This window comes from Musca autumnalis, unplaced genomic scaffold, assembly GCF_047663935.1.
Source record: "Musca autumnalis isolate F117 unplaced genomic scaffold, ASM4766393v1 scaffold_5, whole genome shotgun sequence".
Lineage (NCBI taxonomy): Eukaryota > Metazoa > Arthropoda > Insecta > Diptera > Muscidae > Musca > Musca autumnalis.
The window spans coordinates 31803755-31814811 of record NW_027412088.1 but is presented as its reverse complement, the minus strand read 5'-3'; the positions used below and the strand labels follow the sequence as shown (position 1 = coordinate 31814811).

The 11057-nt window shown below is 29.2% G+C and overlaps 1 protein-coding gene across 2 annotated transcripts in view; it reads left to right on the top strand.

Moving 5' to 3' along the window:
* Positions 1 to 11057, top strand: part of LOC141405511 (longitudinals lacking protein, isoforms F/I/K/T-like) — a 496088-nt gene that overhangs the window by 443890 nt on the left and 41141 nt on the right. The gene's annotated exons all lie outside the window — the stretch shown is intronic.

The following is an 11057-nucleotide window of genomic DNA, read 5'->3' as shown; positions in this document are numbered from 1 at the left end:
TTCGATGAGTTACAAACGTAACGATTGCTTAAGACGTCACATGATTAGTGTCCACTATAAGGATATATCGGTGAAAACGAGATTTGATTGGTCGCCTTAAATCATCTTTCCAATCAAAAACAACATTAATACTCAAAACGCATGCATTGTCTTCCGAAGAGATACCAATATTGGGATCTAAACGATTTTGTAATTACATTCCTTAGTTTGCAGAGATTCTATATTCCTCTGAGATACCACAAAAAAGCCGCATTCCTGCCAACAACAACTACTACTACTACTGTAGCCCTAAGAATAAGTATGTATTAAAATATTAATAATTGGACATAATTATAGTTTAATGTAAGTACCATACATATTTGTTTTTAATTGATGTACATATTTCGATTTGTTTTTAAATAAAAAAATAGATTAACTAAAATGAAATTACGCAAAAAACAGAAACAACAGGGGCCTAATTATGTGATTCGATATCGAGTTGTTTCGAACCGAGTACTCAAAGTTGGGATAACAACATTCGTTAGCGAGTAAAATTATCGAGTTATTGAGCATAAATTTTTCGAGAAATTACTTGTAGCTAAATTGCCTATCGTAAACCAACAGCATGAAAGACTTTTTGTATAAAATGTAAAAAATTGTTGTTCGTTGCCGGTTTGTAGAAGAAAATAAAATTAGTACAAAAATCCCAGCATTTTTTAACACAAAATAACAAGAAAAATTTAGAAAAATCCTTTGCACTCGTTTGAGAAATACCTAGTAATAAAACTAGAACTAAAAAAATATATTATAAAAATTTATGCCAATAAACAAAATTTACTGTTTGCAGTCTTTAAAAATAATTAAAAAAAAAATAAGCATTTCCGCAAAGAAAAAATTTAATATTAAAAGCCTTTTTTATAGATGAACAACATTTAATAGAATACATCAATGGTGACATGGCCCAATTATAGGTCCGGTCCGGTCAGATGATTTCGATATGAGCTGTAAAAATTCATATTTGTCATTCGAATTCGCTGTGAGGTATTGAAATGTCGAACTGTATAGAAACAGGTAGGTGTATCTCGCAAAAAGAAAACAAATAAGCTTAATGTTGTACACGCAAAATGTCAACATTTGTTGTGTTTGTATGAGAATTTAATTTACAATAACTTATTTTAGCAGTTCAAGTTCGATCAGCTGATATTTTCTGTTTCGTCAAACAAAAATAACTACGGTAACAACTTTTTCTCGGAAAATGTTTTGTATGTATCTACCTGAATTGACAGAAAAGAAATTCGCCTCAAAATTTTTTTCGCCTCTGTTTATGAATTTTGACATTTAAAATCTTTGTTTTACTTTGAATTCCCTTGCTGGAGGACCTGTAAATGGGCCATGAATGGTGGGCAAATCGCGAGAGACTCATGTATTTTTTACACTTTTGTGTATGAGGCCGAGCATTTCTGCCCAACAGTGGAATACATCCTCCGTTGTTTGCCAAAGGAAAGAATCTCTCAGAGAGTCTAAGCAAAAAAAAAAACCTTCAAATTCGCTCTCATTTATTTTGAGAAAGAACTATTAAGGTAGATGTATTAGCAATCTGATACAACAATGTCAAAAAGGTGTTATAAACATAGATAATTTTCATGATGTAATAATAAGGTGTAACGCCAAAAACAGCTGATCTTTATACCAGGTTGTCAAAATGAGTTATTGTAAATAAAATCATATATATAATGTAAACAAGCAATTCACAGTAATGCATTATTATGAGCAAATTTGACGTTTGACATGATTTGATGTAATACCTTCTTATTCCACCATGTTTTCTTAGCACTACTTCATTCCCAAATTATTATTCAATGTATTATTCAGCAAATTCCACAAATATTTACATTTTTTCATTCATAATTTTGGTTTTTAGTTTTTGTTTTAAAATAAACACACTTTTTTGGCGTCTACCCGAAGATTACCGGTTACTATCGAAAAAATCGATAACATTGCTTGAACGTTTTCGATCGAGTCTTGTCATGCCGTCTTTTTATCGAGTCGAAAACTTATTCACGAGCAAATTCTCGATCGGATCGAATCACGTAATTAGGCCCCAGAATTTTTAATAGAAAAAAATAATATAGGCTACTTCTCGGAATTATTACATTGAAACAGGTTAAATTATAAATAACAAATTCTAAACAATAAATTATAATTTATAAATTATACAAAATATAAATTATATAAATTATAAATTTTATAAAATTATACAAATTATAAACTATAAATTATAATTTATAAATTTTAATTATACAATTTAAATTATATAAATTATTATTAAAAATAATATAAACTATAAATTAAAAAAATTATAAAATATATAAGAAAAATTATATAAATTAAAAGTTATATAAATTATATACATATATTGTAAATAATAATTTATAATTTGTATAGATTGAAAACAAAAATTATATAAATTATAAAAAATATAATTATGAATTTAATAAATTGTTAATTATATGAATTAAATATTATATAAATCATAAATTATATAAAATATAAATTTTATAATTTATAAATTTTACAAATTATAATTTATAAATTTTAATTATACATTTTAAATTATATAAATTATTATTTTAAATAATATATACTATAAATTATAAATTTTATAAAATATATAAGAAAAATTATATAAATTAAAAGTTGTATAAATTATATATATTGTAAATAATAATTTATAATTTTTATAAATTGAAAAAAAGGATTATATAAATTATAAAAAATATAATTAAAAATTTAATAAATTATTAATTATATGAATTAAATATTATATAAATCATAAATTATAGAAATTATAAATTTTATAATTTATAAATTATGTATATTAATAATTACATAAATTACATAAATTATTAATAATAATATTATGGAAATTATAAATAAAAGAAATTATAAATTATACAAATAAATTATACAAATAAATAATAAATTATATAAATCCTAATTATATACATTAAAGGTAATATATATTATATTTTAAAAATAATATATATTATATTTTATATTTATATAAATTATATATATTGTAAATAATAATATGTAATTTTTATAAATTGAAAACAAAATTATATAAATTATAAAAAATATAATTATAAATTTAATAAATTATTAATTACACTCTGCTACAACAAAAAAAAATGACAAGGAAAATCGAGTAGATTATGAAAGTAGAGCTAAAAATATGAGACACGTATATCGGCGTTTTTAAAGTTTACGTCGGAAAGTAACCAAAATAGGCGGGGCAAGTTCCGCCCATTTTTAATTTCTTCGAAATATTCGAATTAAGATATCTTGGAATCCTTGCATTTCAGGTATATAGTGTCTATGGCAACTTTAATCTGGAGGGTGTGGGAAATATTTTTGTTAAAAATTTTAACCCTCATGCGGTTCATCAAAGGGGTCTTTTCTGTCCTTTTTTCAAAAATCTTTCAAAAACTCCTTTAAAATGTGATCATATCAAATCCAAATATTCTACAAAATTGTTCGTCATAAAATTTTACTATAGGTCCCCGAATACACCAAAACTCTAAATCGCACCTAAACGCCAGGAATCTGTCAAAAGTAAAATCACGTTTTAGGGTTAATGTTGTACTTTATCTGAGTCTATTAAGTTTTGTCCCACAAAACTTCGTTCTAGATAGAAGACGTCAAAGACAAAAATAATCTCCATCAAATTTCAATATAAGTCGCCGAATAAATGAAATATGTATTTGCAATATATATCAAAAAAATATATACATCAAATTTGCCAACAAAACACCCAAATATTTATACCCTCAGCCTTTAGGCTAAAGAGGGTATTTACACTTTGATAAGACCAAAGATGTGCCCCATCGAAATAATGGTTTTAGACCCCAAGTATGTTTGTACGATATCCGTTTCAGACAATTTTGAGTAGATCTAGCAATGTCCGTCCGTCTGTCTGTCTGGCTGGATGGTGCGCACGATAACTCTCGAACGGATCAATCGATTCGGTTCAAATTTTGGGTATCGAAATATTTTGTCCAGATTCGATTTAAGTTCGAAGATGGGACATATAGGTCCACTCCTTCAGGTACCTCCCCCACAAATGTTCAAAAATTGTCGCAAAATTTGTGTGCACGATAACTCTTGTAGGGAATAACCGATTTGGTCCATACTTTGCACATCGTGTAATTTCTACCAAACTTAGATGAGGTTCCAATATGGACTCAATCGATCCACTCCTTCGGAGTTCAGTTTAGGGCCATCTGTCGAATCGCTCTCATTTTTGTTTTAGCAACTTGTATTCACTGCCCTCCATACGACAGTACAAGTTTCATTAGGGGCAATTCCATCCATACTTCCTGAGAAAATAGCCTGAAAGTTGCAAAAAACCCCTATGACACCGTGTGAGGTGGTTGGAGCGCAAGATAACTCTCGATCGGAGCTGCCGATTCGGTCCAAAATTTTGCCTTAGTAATATTTTGTCCAAACATAGTTTAAGTTTGAAGATAAGCCACATCGGTCCACTTCTTCAGGTACCTCCCCCAGAAAAGATCAAAAATGTTCGGAAAATTTGTTCATATGGTAACTCTTGAAGGGAGTGACCGAATTGGTCAATATTTTACACATCCTAATATATCTACTAGATATAGATCAGGTTCAAATATGGACTATATTTGTCCACTCCATCCGGTACCTCCCACACAAAATTTTGGATAGGTTCACTTTAAACCTGCTATCGAATCACTTTGATTTTTGTTGAAGCAACTTGCATTCGCTGCCTTAATTACGTTGGTAAACATTTTTTCAAGGGCAAGTCCATATTTCCCGAGCAAACATCCCGAAGGGTGTAAAAACCCCTATGGCACCATATGTAGTGGCTGGACATCCATTTCCATAATAGTCAATGTAGATCCATTCCTTTTAGTATCTCCTCTGCAAAACTTCTGATCTCTAATCCCAACGAACATATTTGTCGGTTCAAATGCCCAAAAATTTTAAAAACCCCTAAATACATAAGTTTTTTGGGAAAAATTGTTTCAATATATACAGGCTGAGGGAATATCTCTGTCGGCAAAGCCGACTGATACTTTTTTACTTGTTATACTTTATGTTTATATGTTCTAGAAAGTTGTTTATTGAAATCTTAGGCAGATTTTAGTAGTTGGAAGTATACGCAATTTGTGAGCGGTTCGGTATCTGTGGACCAATGTCGGAGAAAAAAGTATAAAAATGTAATATTTTCAAAAGTGTTTTGCTATTTTCACCTTAAGGACCGTTCATAGACGGTTCGTATGTTCCAGAAAGTTGTTTACTGATATCTTTGTTACATTATTGTAGTTGATTGTGTTCTTGAATTTTGAACGGTTTGGTAGCTATGAACCGGAATCGGAGAAAAGAGGATAAAAATAGCATTTGTTTTTCTATTCTGGACATTAAGAACCGTTTCTACGGAGTTCACATATTCTAGAAAGTTGTTTATTGATATATAAGGTACAATTTGTAGTTGGTTGTTTGCTTCAATTTTGATCAGTTTGATATCTGAAGACCAAAATCCGAGAAAAAATTATGACGGAAATTTGACCCTGGCGATTTTGACCTAGAAGATGAGGTTAAATTGATTTGATGTGTTCACAAGTATTATTTCTTAAGACTAGAGCTACAACTTTGCTTCGACGTGGAAACCAAAATTCTTAGCGGTTTAGAAGATATGAGCCTAGTAAAATGAGTCCTTTTGACATCAAGGCCTCAGCTCTTTGGGGGCCCGTAACCGCGAAACTCGAAGTGATAGGGAAAAACGCCGGGATACGTGTCTTCTTATTTTTTGTCTTCTATCACTCTGTGGTGTCAGAATATGGTTAATTTTTTTTCGTGTCGCACAGTGTAATAAATTATATGAATAATATGATAATTTATATAATTTATTATTTATATAATTAATATATAAGTTATTAATTATGTAAATAATAAAATATATAATTCATAAATTGTATAAATTAAATATTATAGAAATTATAAGTTATTAATTATATAAATTATAAATTATATAATTTGTAAATTATATAAATTATAAAATAATTTATGAACAAAATTATATATTATATTAATTACGATTTATATACATTAAAAATTATATAAATTATTAAAATTATATATTATGTAAATTATTAATTATATTAATTATAAATTCTATAAGTTGTATAAATTATTAACTATACAAATTATTTATTATATAAATCATCAATTAAATATTATATACAAATTATTTATTATATATAATAAATTTCATAAATTGCTTATTTTAGAAATTATAAAATATGGAAAGTATGCAATATATCACGAATATTTTTGAAAATTTAACATAGTTGAAGCCAAGGTTTACCCTTTTAGAACACGCGACTTGTGATTGTATATTATACAAATTAAATGTTTTTGGCTAAAATGAGATGTTTTTGGACGTGGCAAAAAATATTGACATCAAAAATTAATTTGCGTGGAAGCTGTGGCTATATTTATGTTAAAAAATAGGTAAAAATGGGTTGAAGCCAACGTGTCTTTTCCCGACTTTCCTGTCAAAGTAAAAGTAGAAGCAAACTAAATAAGGATCATCTCATTAATGTATTACTTTTCAAAATTTGATCTGCTTCTACCATTAAATGATGCTGCCATTTTGAAGCCAGATTTACAGCGTTTTTTGACATTTTCTTCTAATTTCATTCCGCAAACAGGTTTTTCAAAAAATCGTATATAGGATTGAGGAACTCGCGATTCTGAGTTATTTGATATATGTATCGTGAATGTAGTCTACACAGCTTCATAGAAATCTGCATCCAAATACGGAAATTTTGTGCGAACATTTTTCTAAAAATCATATTTTTCGGGCCTAATTTTTACAATTGTCATTCGAATTCCTCTTACTTGATTGCACATTTTAGTTTTTTTTACGTTCCGGATCCAATAAATCATTCCCCGTGAAAATCCATCTACTAAAACGCAAGTTACGAGAAATTCCAAAGTAGAAAAATCACCTAAAAATGTTTTTGAAAATACCGCGTATTTTATCGCGTTTTCTGCGGTTCGTTTCCACTTTTTAGCGGAAACAGAGATTTGAAAACTTCAATGATAAGGGAGCTACATTCATTTTATCCCAAAAAATAGTGTGGGATGCTACATCCACGATTCTTGATTGATCGCCTTCAAATAGATATATATCGATGTAGATTTTCATGGTGGATACTGAAATCGGATGCGGACAACAATTGTATGCACTTTGCTCAAATTAGCGATATTTTATAGGTTTTTTAATGCTAAGATGCAGCCGATGCTACATCTTAGCCTCCAAATTAAATTTCGAAAAATATATACAAATTAAAAGATATGTCTATAAAGCAAAATCCGTATATTTTAGTGGGAGATTTAAGCAAAATGAAGGGAGTATTCCTATAGATTTTTCCAAAATTTTATATGTGTTTATTTTGACTTTGACGTCGAAACTTTAATACCAATCTGTATGATTTTAGTCTCATTTGATTCGCCTTGAAGTTTTGCTTCCATACGAATTTTTTCGTAATTTTACAGCGGGTAAATGGAACTTCATTTTGAAAAAAAGTTGACTTACATTCAATAATTTATTAATTTATTATACACTAGCAAAGTGCCCGCTACTTCGTATGCGGAAAGGATATAAAAAACAATAATACAATATAATGGAAATGGCGAACACTGAAAATTTTATTGTACTTATACCAATTTTAATCAATATTTATTGTTTACTATTTTAGTATTGTTCGTACCGCTTTAGTTCGATTTTCAAAAGATCAAAAAGATCAGCCTTACATGTTAACAGCGAGACCAACATTGCACACCAATACTCACACTAAATCCAAAAAAATACAGATTACAGAACTGCCCCTACACCCAACAACAAATTGAGTGCCATTAAGTACTCTTCGTACCCATAAGAACGAATTTCCAAAACTACCTCAATCCTAGACTTCAACTATAATCTCAATTCCAAATTTCAGGATTCCAGATTCCAAATCCCAATTGTACCAAATTTAGTACTTTTCGTTCCCATAAGTTCGAATTTCCAAAACTACCACAATCCTACACTCCAACAGAAATCTCAATTCCACATTTCAGGATTGTAGCTAGGTCTATCCGTTGACCCAAATCCAAATTATACCAAATTTAGTGATTTTCGTATTCATAAGTACGAATTTCCAAAACTACCTCAATCATACACTTCAAGATTAATCTCAATTACGAATTTAAGGTTTCCAGCTCTATTCGTTCACCCAAATCCAAACTGTACTAAATTTAGTATTTTTCTTACCCGTAAGTAAGAATCTGCAAAACTAACTCCATCTTACACCCCAACAGCAAGTTTAATTCTAAATTTCATTATTCCAGCTCTGTTCGTTCACCCAAATCCAAATTTTGTATTTTTTGTACGAATTTTCAAAACTAATTCCATTTTACACTCCAAATGTAGCCTACGAAGTCCTAATTTCCCAATTATCTCAATCCCATACTCTAACATCAATGTTAATTCGAAATTTTAGGGCTACAGCTCTATTCAAATTGTACCAAATTTAGTACCACTTAGTACTTTTCGTAACCTTAAGTACGAATTTTCAAAACAACTCCATTCTACAATCCAACAGCAGCCATTCTTATAATCCAGCAGCAAGTTTTATTCCCAATTTCATAAATTCAGCTCTATCCGATGACCCAAATCTTAATTGTACCAAATTTATTACTTTTCGTAACCCATAAGTACGAATTTCCAAATTATCTCCATCTCATACTACAACATCAATCTTAATTCAAAATTTCAGGATTCCAGCTCTATCCGTTCGCCTAAATCATAGTTGTACCAAATTTAGTATCATTTAGTACATTTCGTACCCATAAGCACGAATTTTCAAAACTACTTCCATTCTACTCTCCAACAGTAGCCTTAGTACTAAATTTCAGGATTCCAGCTCTATCCGTTCGCCCAAATCGTAAATGTACAAAAGTTAGTACCATTTAGTACTATTCGTACTCATAAATACGAATTTTCAAATCTACTTCCATTCCAGCCTGCAACTGCAGCCTTAATTCAAAAATTTCAGTATTCCAGCTGTATCCGCTCAACCTCAATCCAAATTGTTGTACCCATAAGTACGAATTTTCAAAACTACTTCCATTTTACTCTCCAACAGTAGCCTTAGTTCAAAATTTCAGGATTCCAGCTCTATCCGTTCGCCCAAATCATAATTGTACCAAATTTAGTACCATTTAGTACTTTTCGTACACATGAGTACACTTTTCCTAACCCACCTCCTTATGTCAACCATACCTTTTAACCTTGATTCTCACACCAAATTTCAATCTTTAATCTTTATCCGTTCACAAAATACGAATTGGTACCAAATTTAGTACACTTTAGTACTTTTCGTACACTTATAGTTCGAATTTCCAAAAACCCTTTAGCACATCTTTCCTACACTCCATCAGTGACCTTCATTCCAAATTGCAAAGTTCTAGCTGCACCGGTTCGCCAAATACAAACGGTACCATATTTAGTACCTTTTAGTACTTTTCGTACCCTTCCAGTTCGAATTTCCAAAAACCCAGCCTTATCTGACCCCTTCGGACCAAGAGTGATCCACACCCAAAATTTCAGTATTCTAGCTTCAGCCGTTTCGTCTGGGCGTTGATGAATCAATCAGTCAGTCAGTGAGTCAATCACTTTACTCTTTTATTAATATAGATTTCGCGAGTACTGAGTAACATTTAACAAATATTATGCAATCTACTAACTCAAGCCACTTCCATATAACTTTTTAGTAGCAATTGCTTGCGGTAAAATAATTAGATTTTTTATAATAACTTTTTCTTTAAAAGGAAAATAAAACCGCCATAACTTTTGTCCGCATCAACAAAAAACTGGCTCGCGAGCGGATTCGTGCTGGGGATTTTGTTTCTTAACCTATGTACTAAAAATCTTTGATGTAGCGCGAAAAAAATTTAACATTTTTTTGAAATGGAATATGAAATATTTGACAACATTTGTGATATATTACAAACTATATAAATAATAAATTATATGAATAATATAATAATTTATATAATTTAATAATTTATAAATATAATTTATATAAATCATATATAAATAATTAATTATATGAATTATATAAATAATAATTGTACAAGTTATAAATTATAAAAAATTATAAGTTATATTAATTATGATTTATATAAATTAAAAATTTTATTAATTATAAGTTAACAATTATTTAAATTACATAAATAATAAATTGTATAAGTTTTATAAATATAAATAATAAATTTTATAAATTCTAATTTATAAATTATTAAAAACATATACTATAAATCATTAATTTTATAATTTATAAATAATATAATTTATAAATTACTAATTGTAAAAATTATCTAAATTATAAATTTTACATGTTTGTGTTTATTTCAGCTTTAGTCCATATTTTGTTGTAATTCAATTGTTTGAATAACAACAAAATATTTTAAAGTGGATATGAAATTGATTAGTTGCGGGCGAAGGGTAGGGAATACTATAGTTTCAGTTGTCACCAAACAACTTCATCAGTTCCCTTTTTCGCCGACTCTGTATCGATAAACAGGTCAATAAAGCCATCTAGCAAATTAAATAAAATGAGAAATTTGATGTATGGCCCTAAAGCTGTTTACCCTACAATTTGAGTCGAACTAAAGAATTTTATATCCACCACTGTTTTTATGCCGTCTTTGCTTCGCAAAGAATACGAACATAGGAGTGTTGCTTCAATAAGCGGGGGTAAAAACAACAAGAAAGTTGTTTTTGCATTACGCATTGGTCAACAAGGCCGTGCTGATGCCTATTATTGTTGTTGGCGTTTTTTATTGTTGGACTGCAGAATTTTACATGTTTGTGTTTATTTCAGCTTTAGTCCAAATAATAAATTATTCTTTATATAAAATAAAAATTTAAAAAATCGTTCTCTGTTCATTGAAGACTTTTAGAAGGTATTCTGTCCGAAGAAGACCTTTTTATA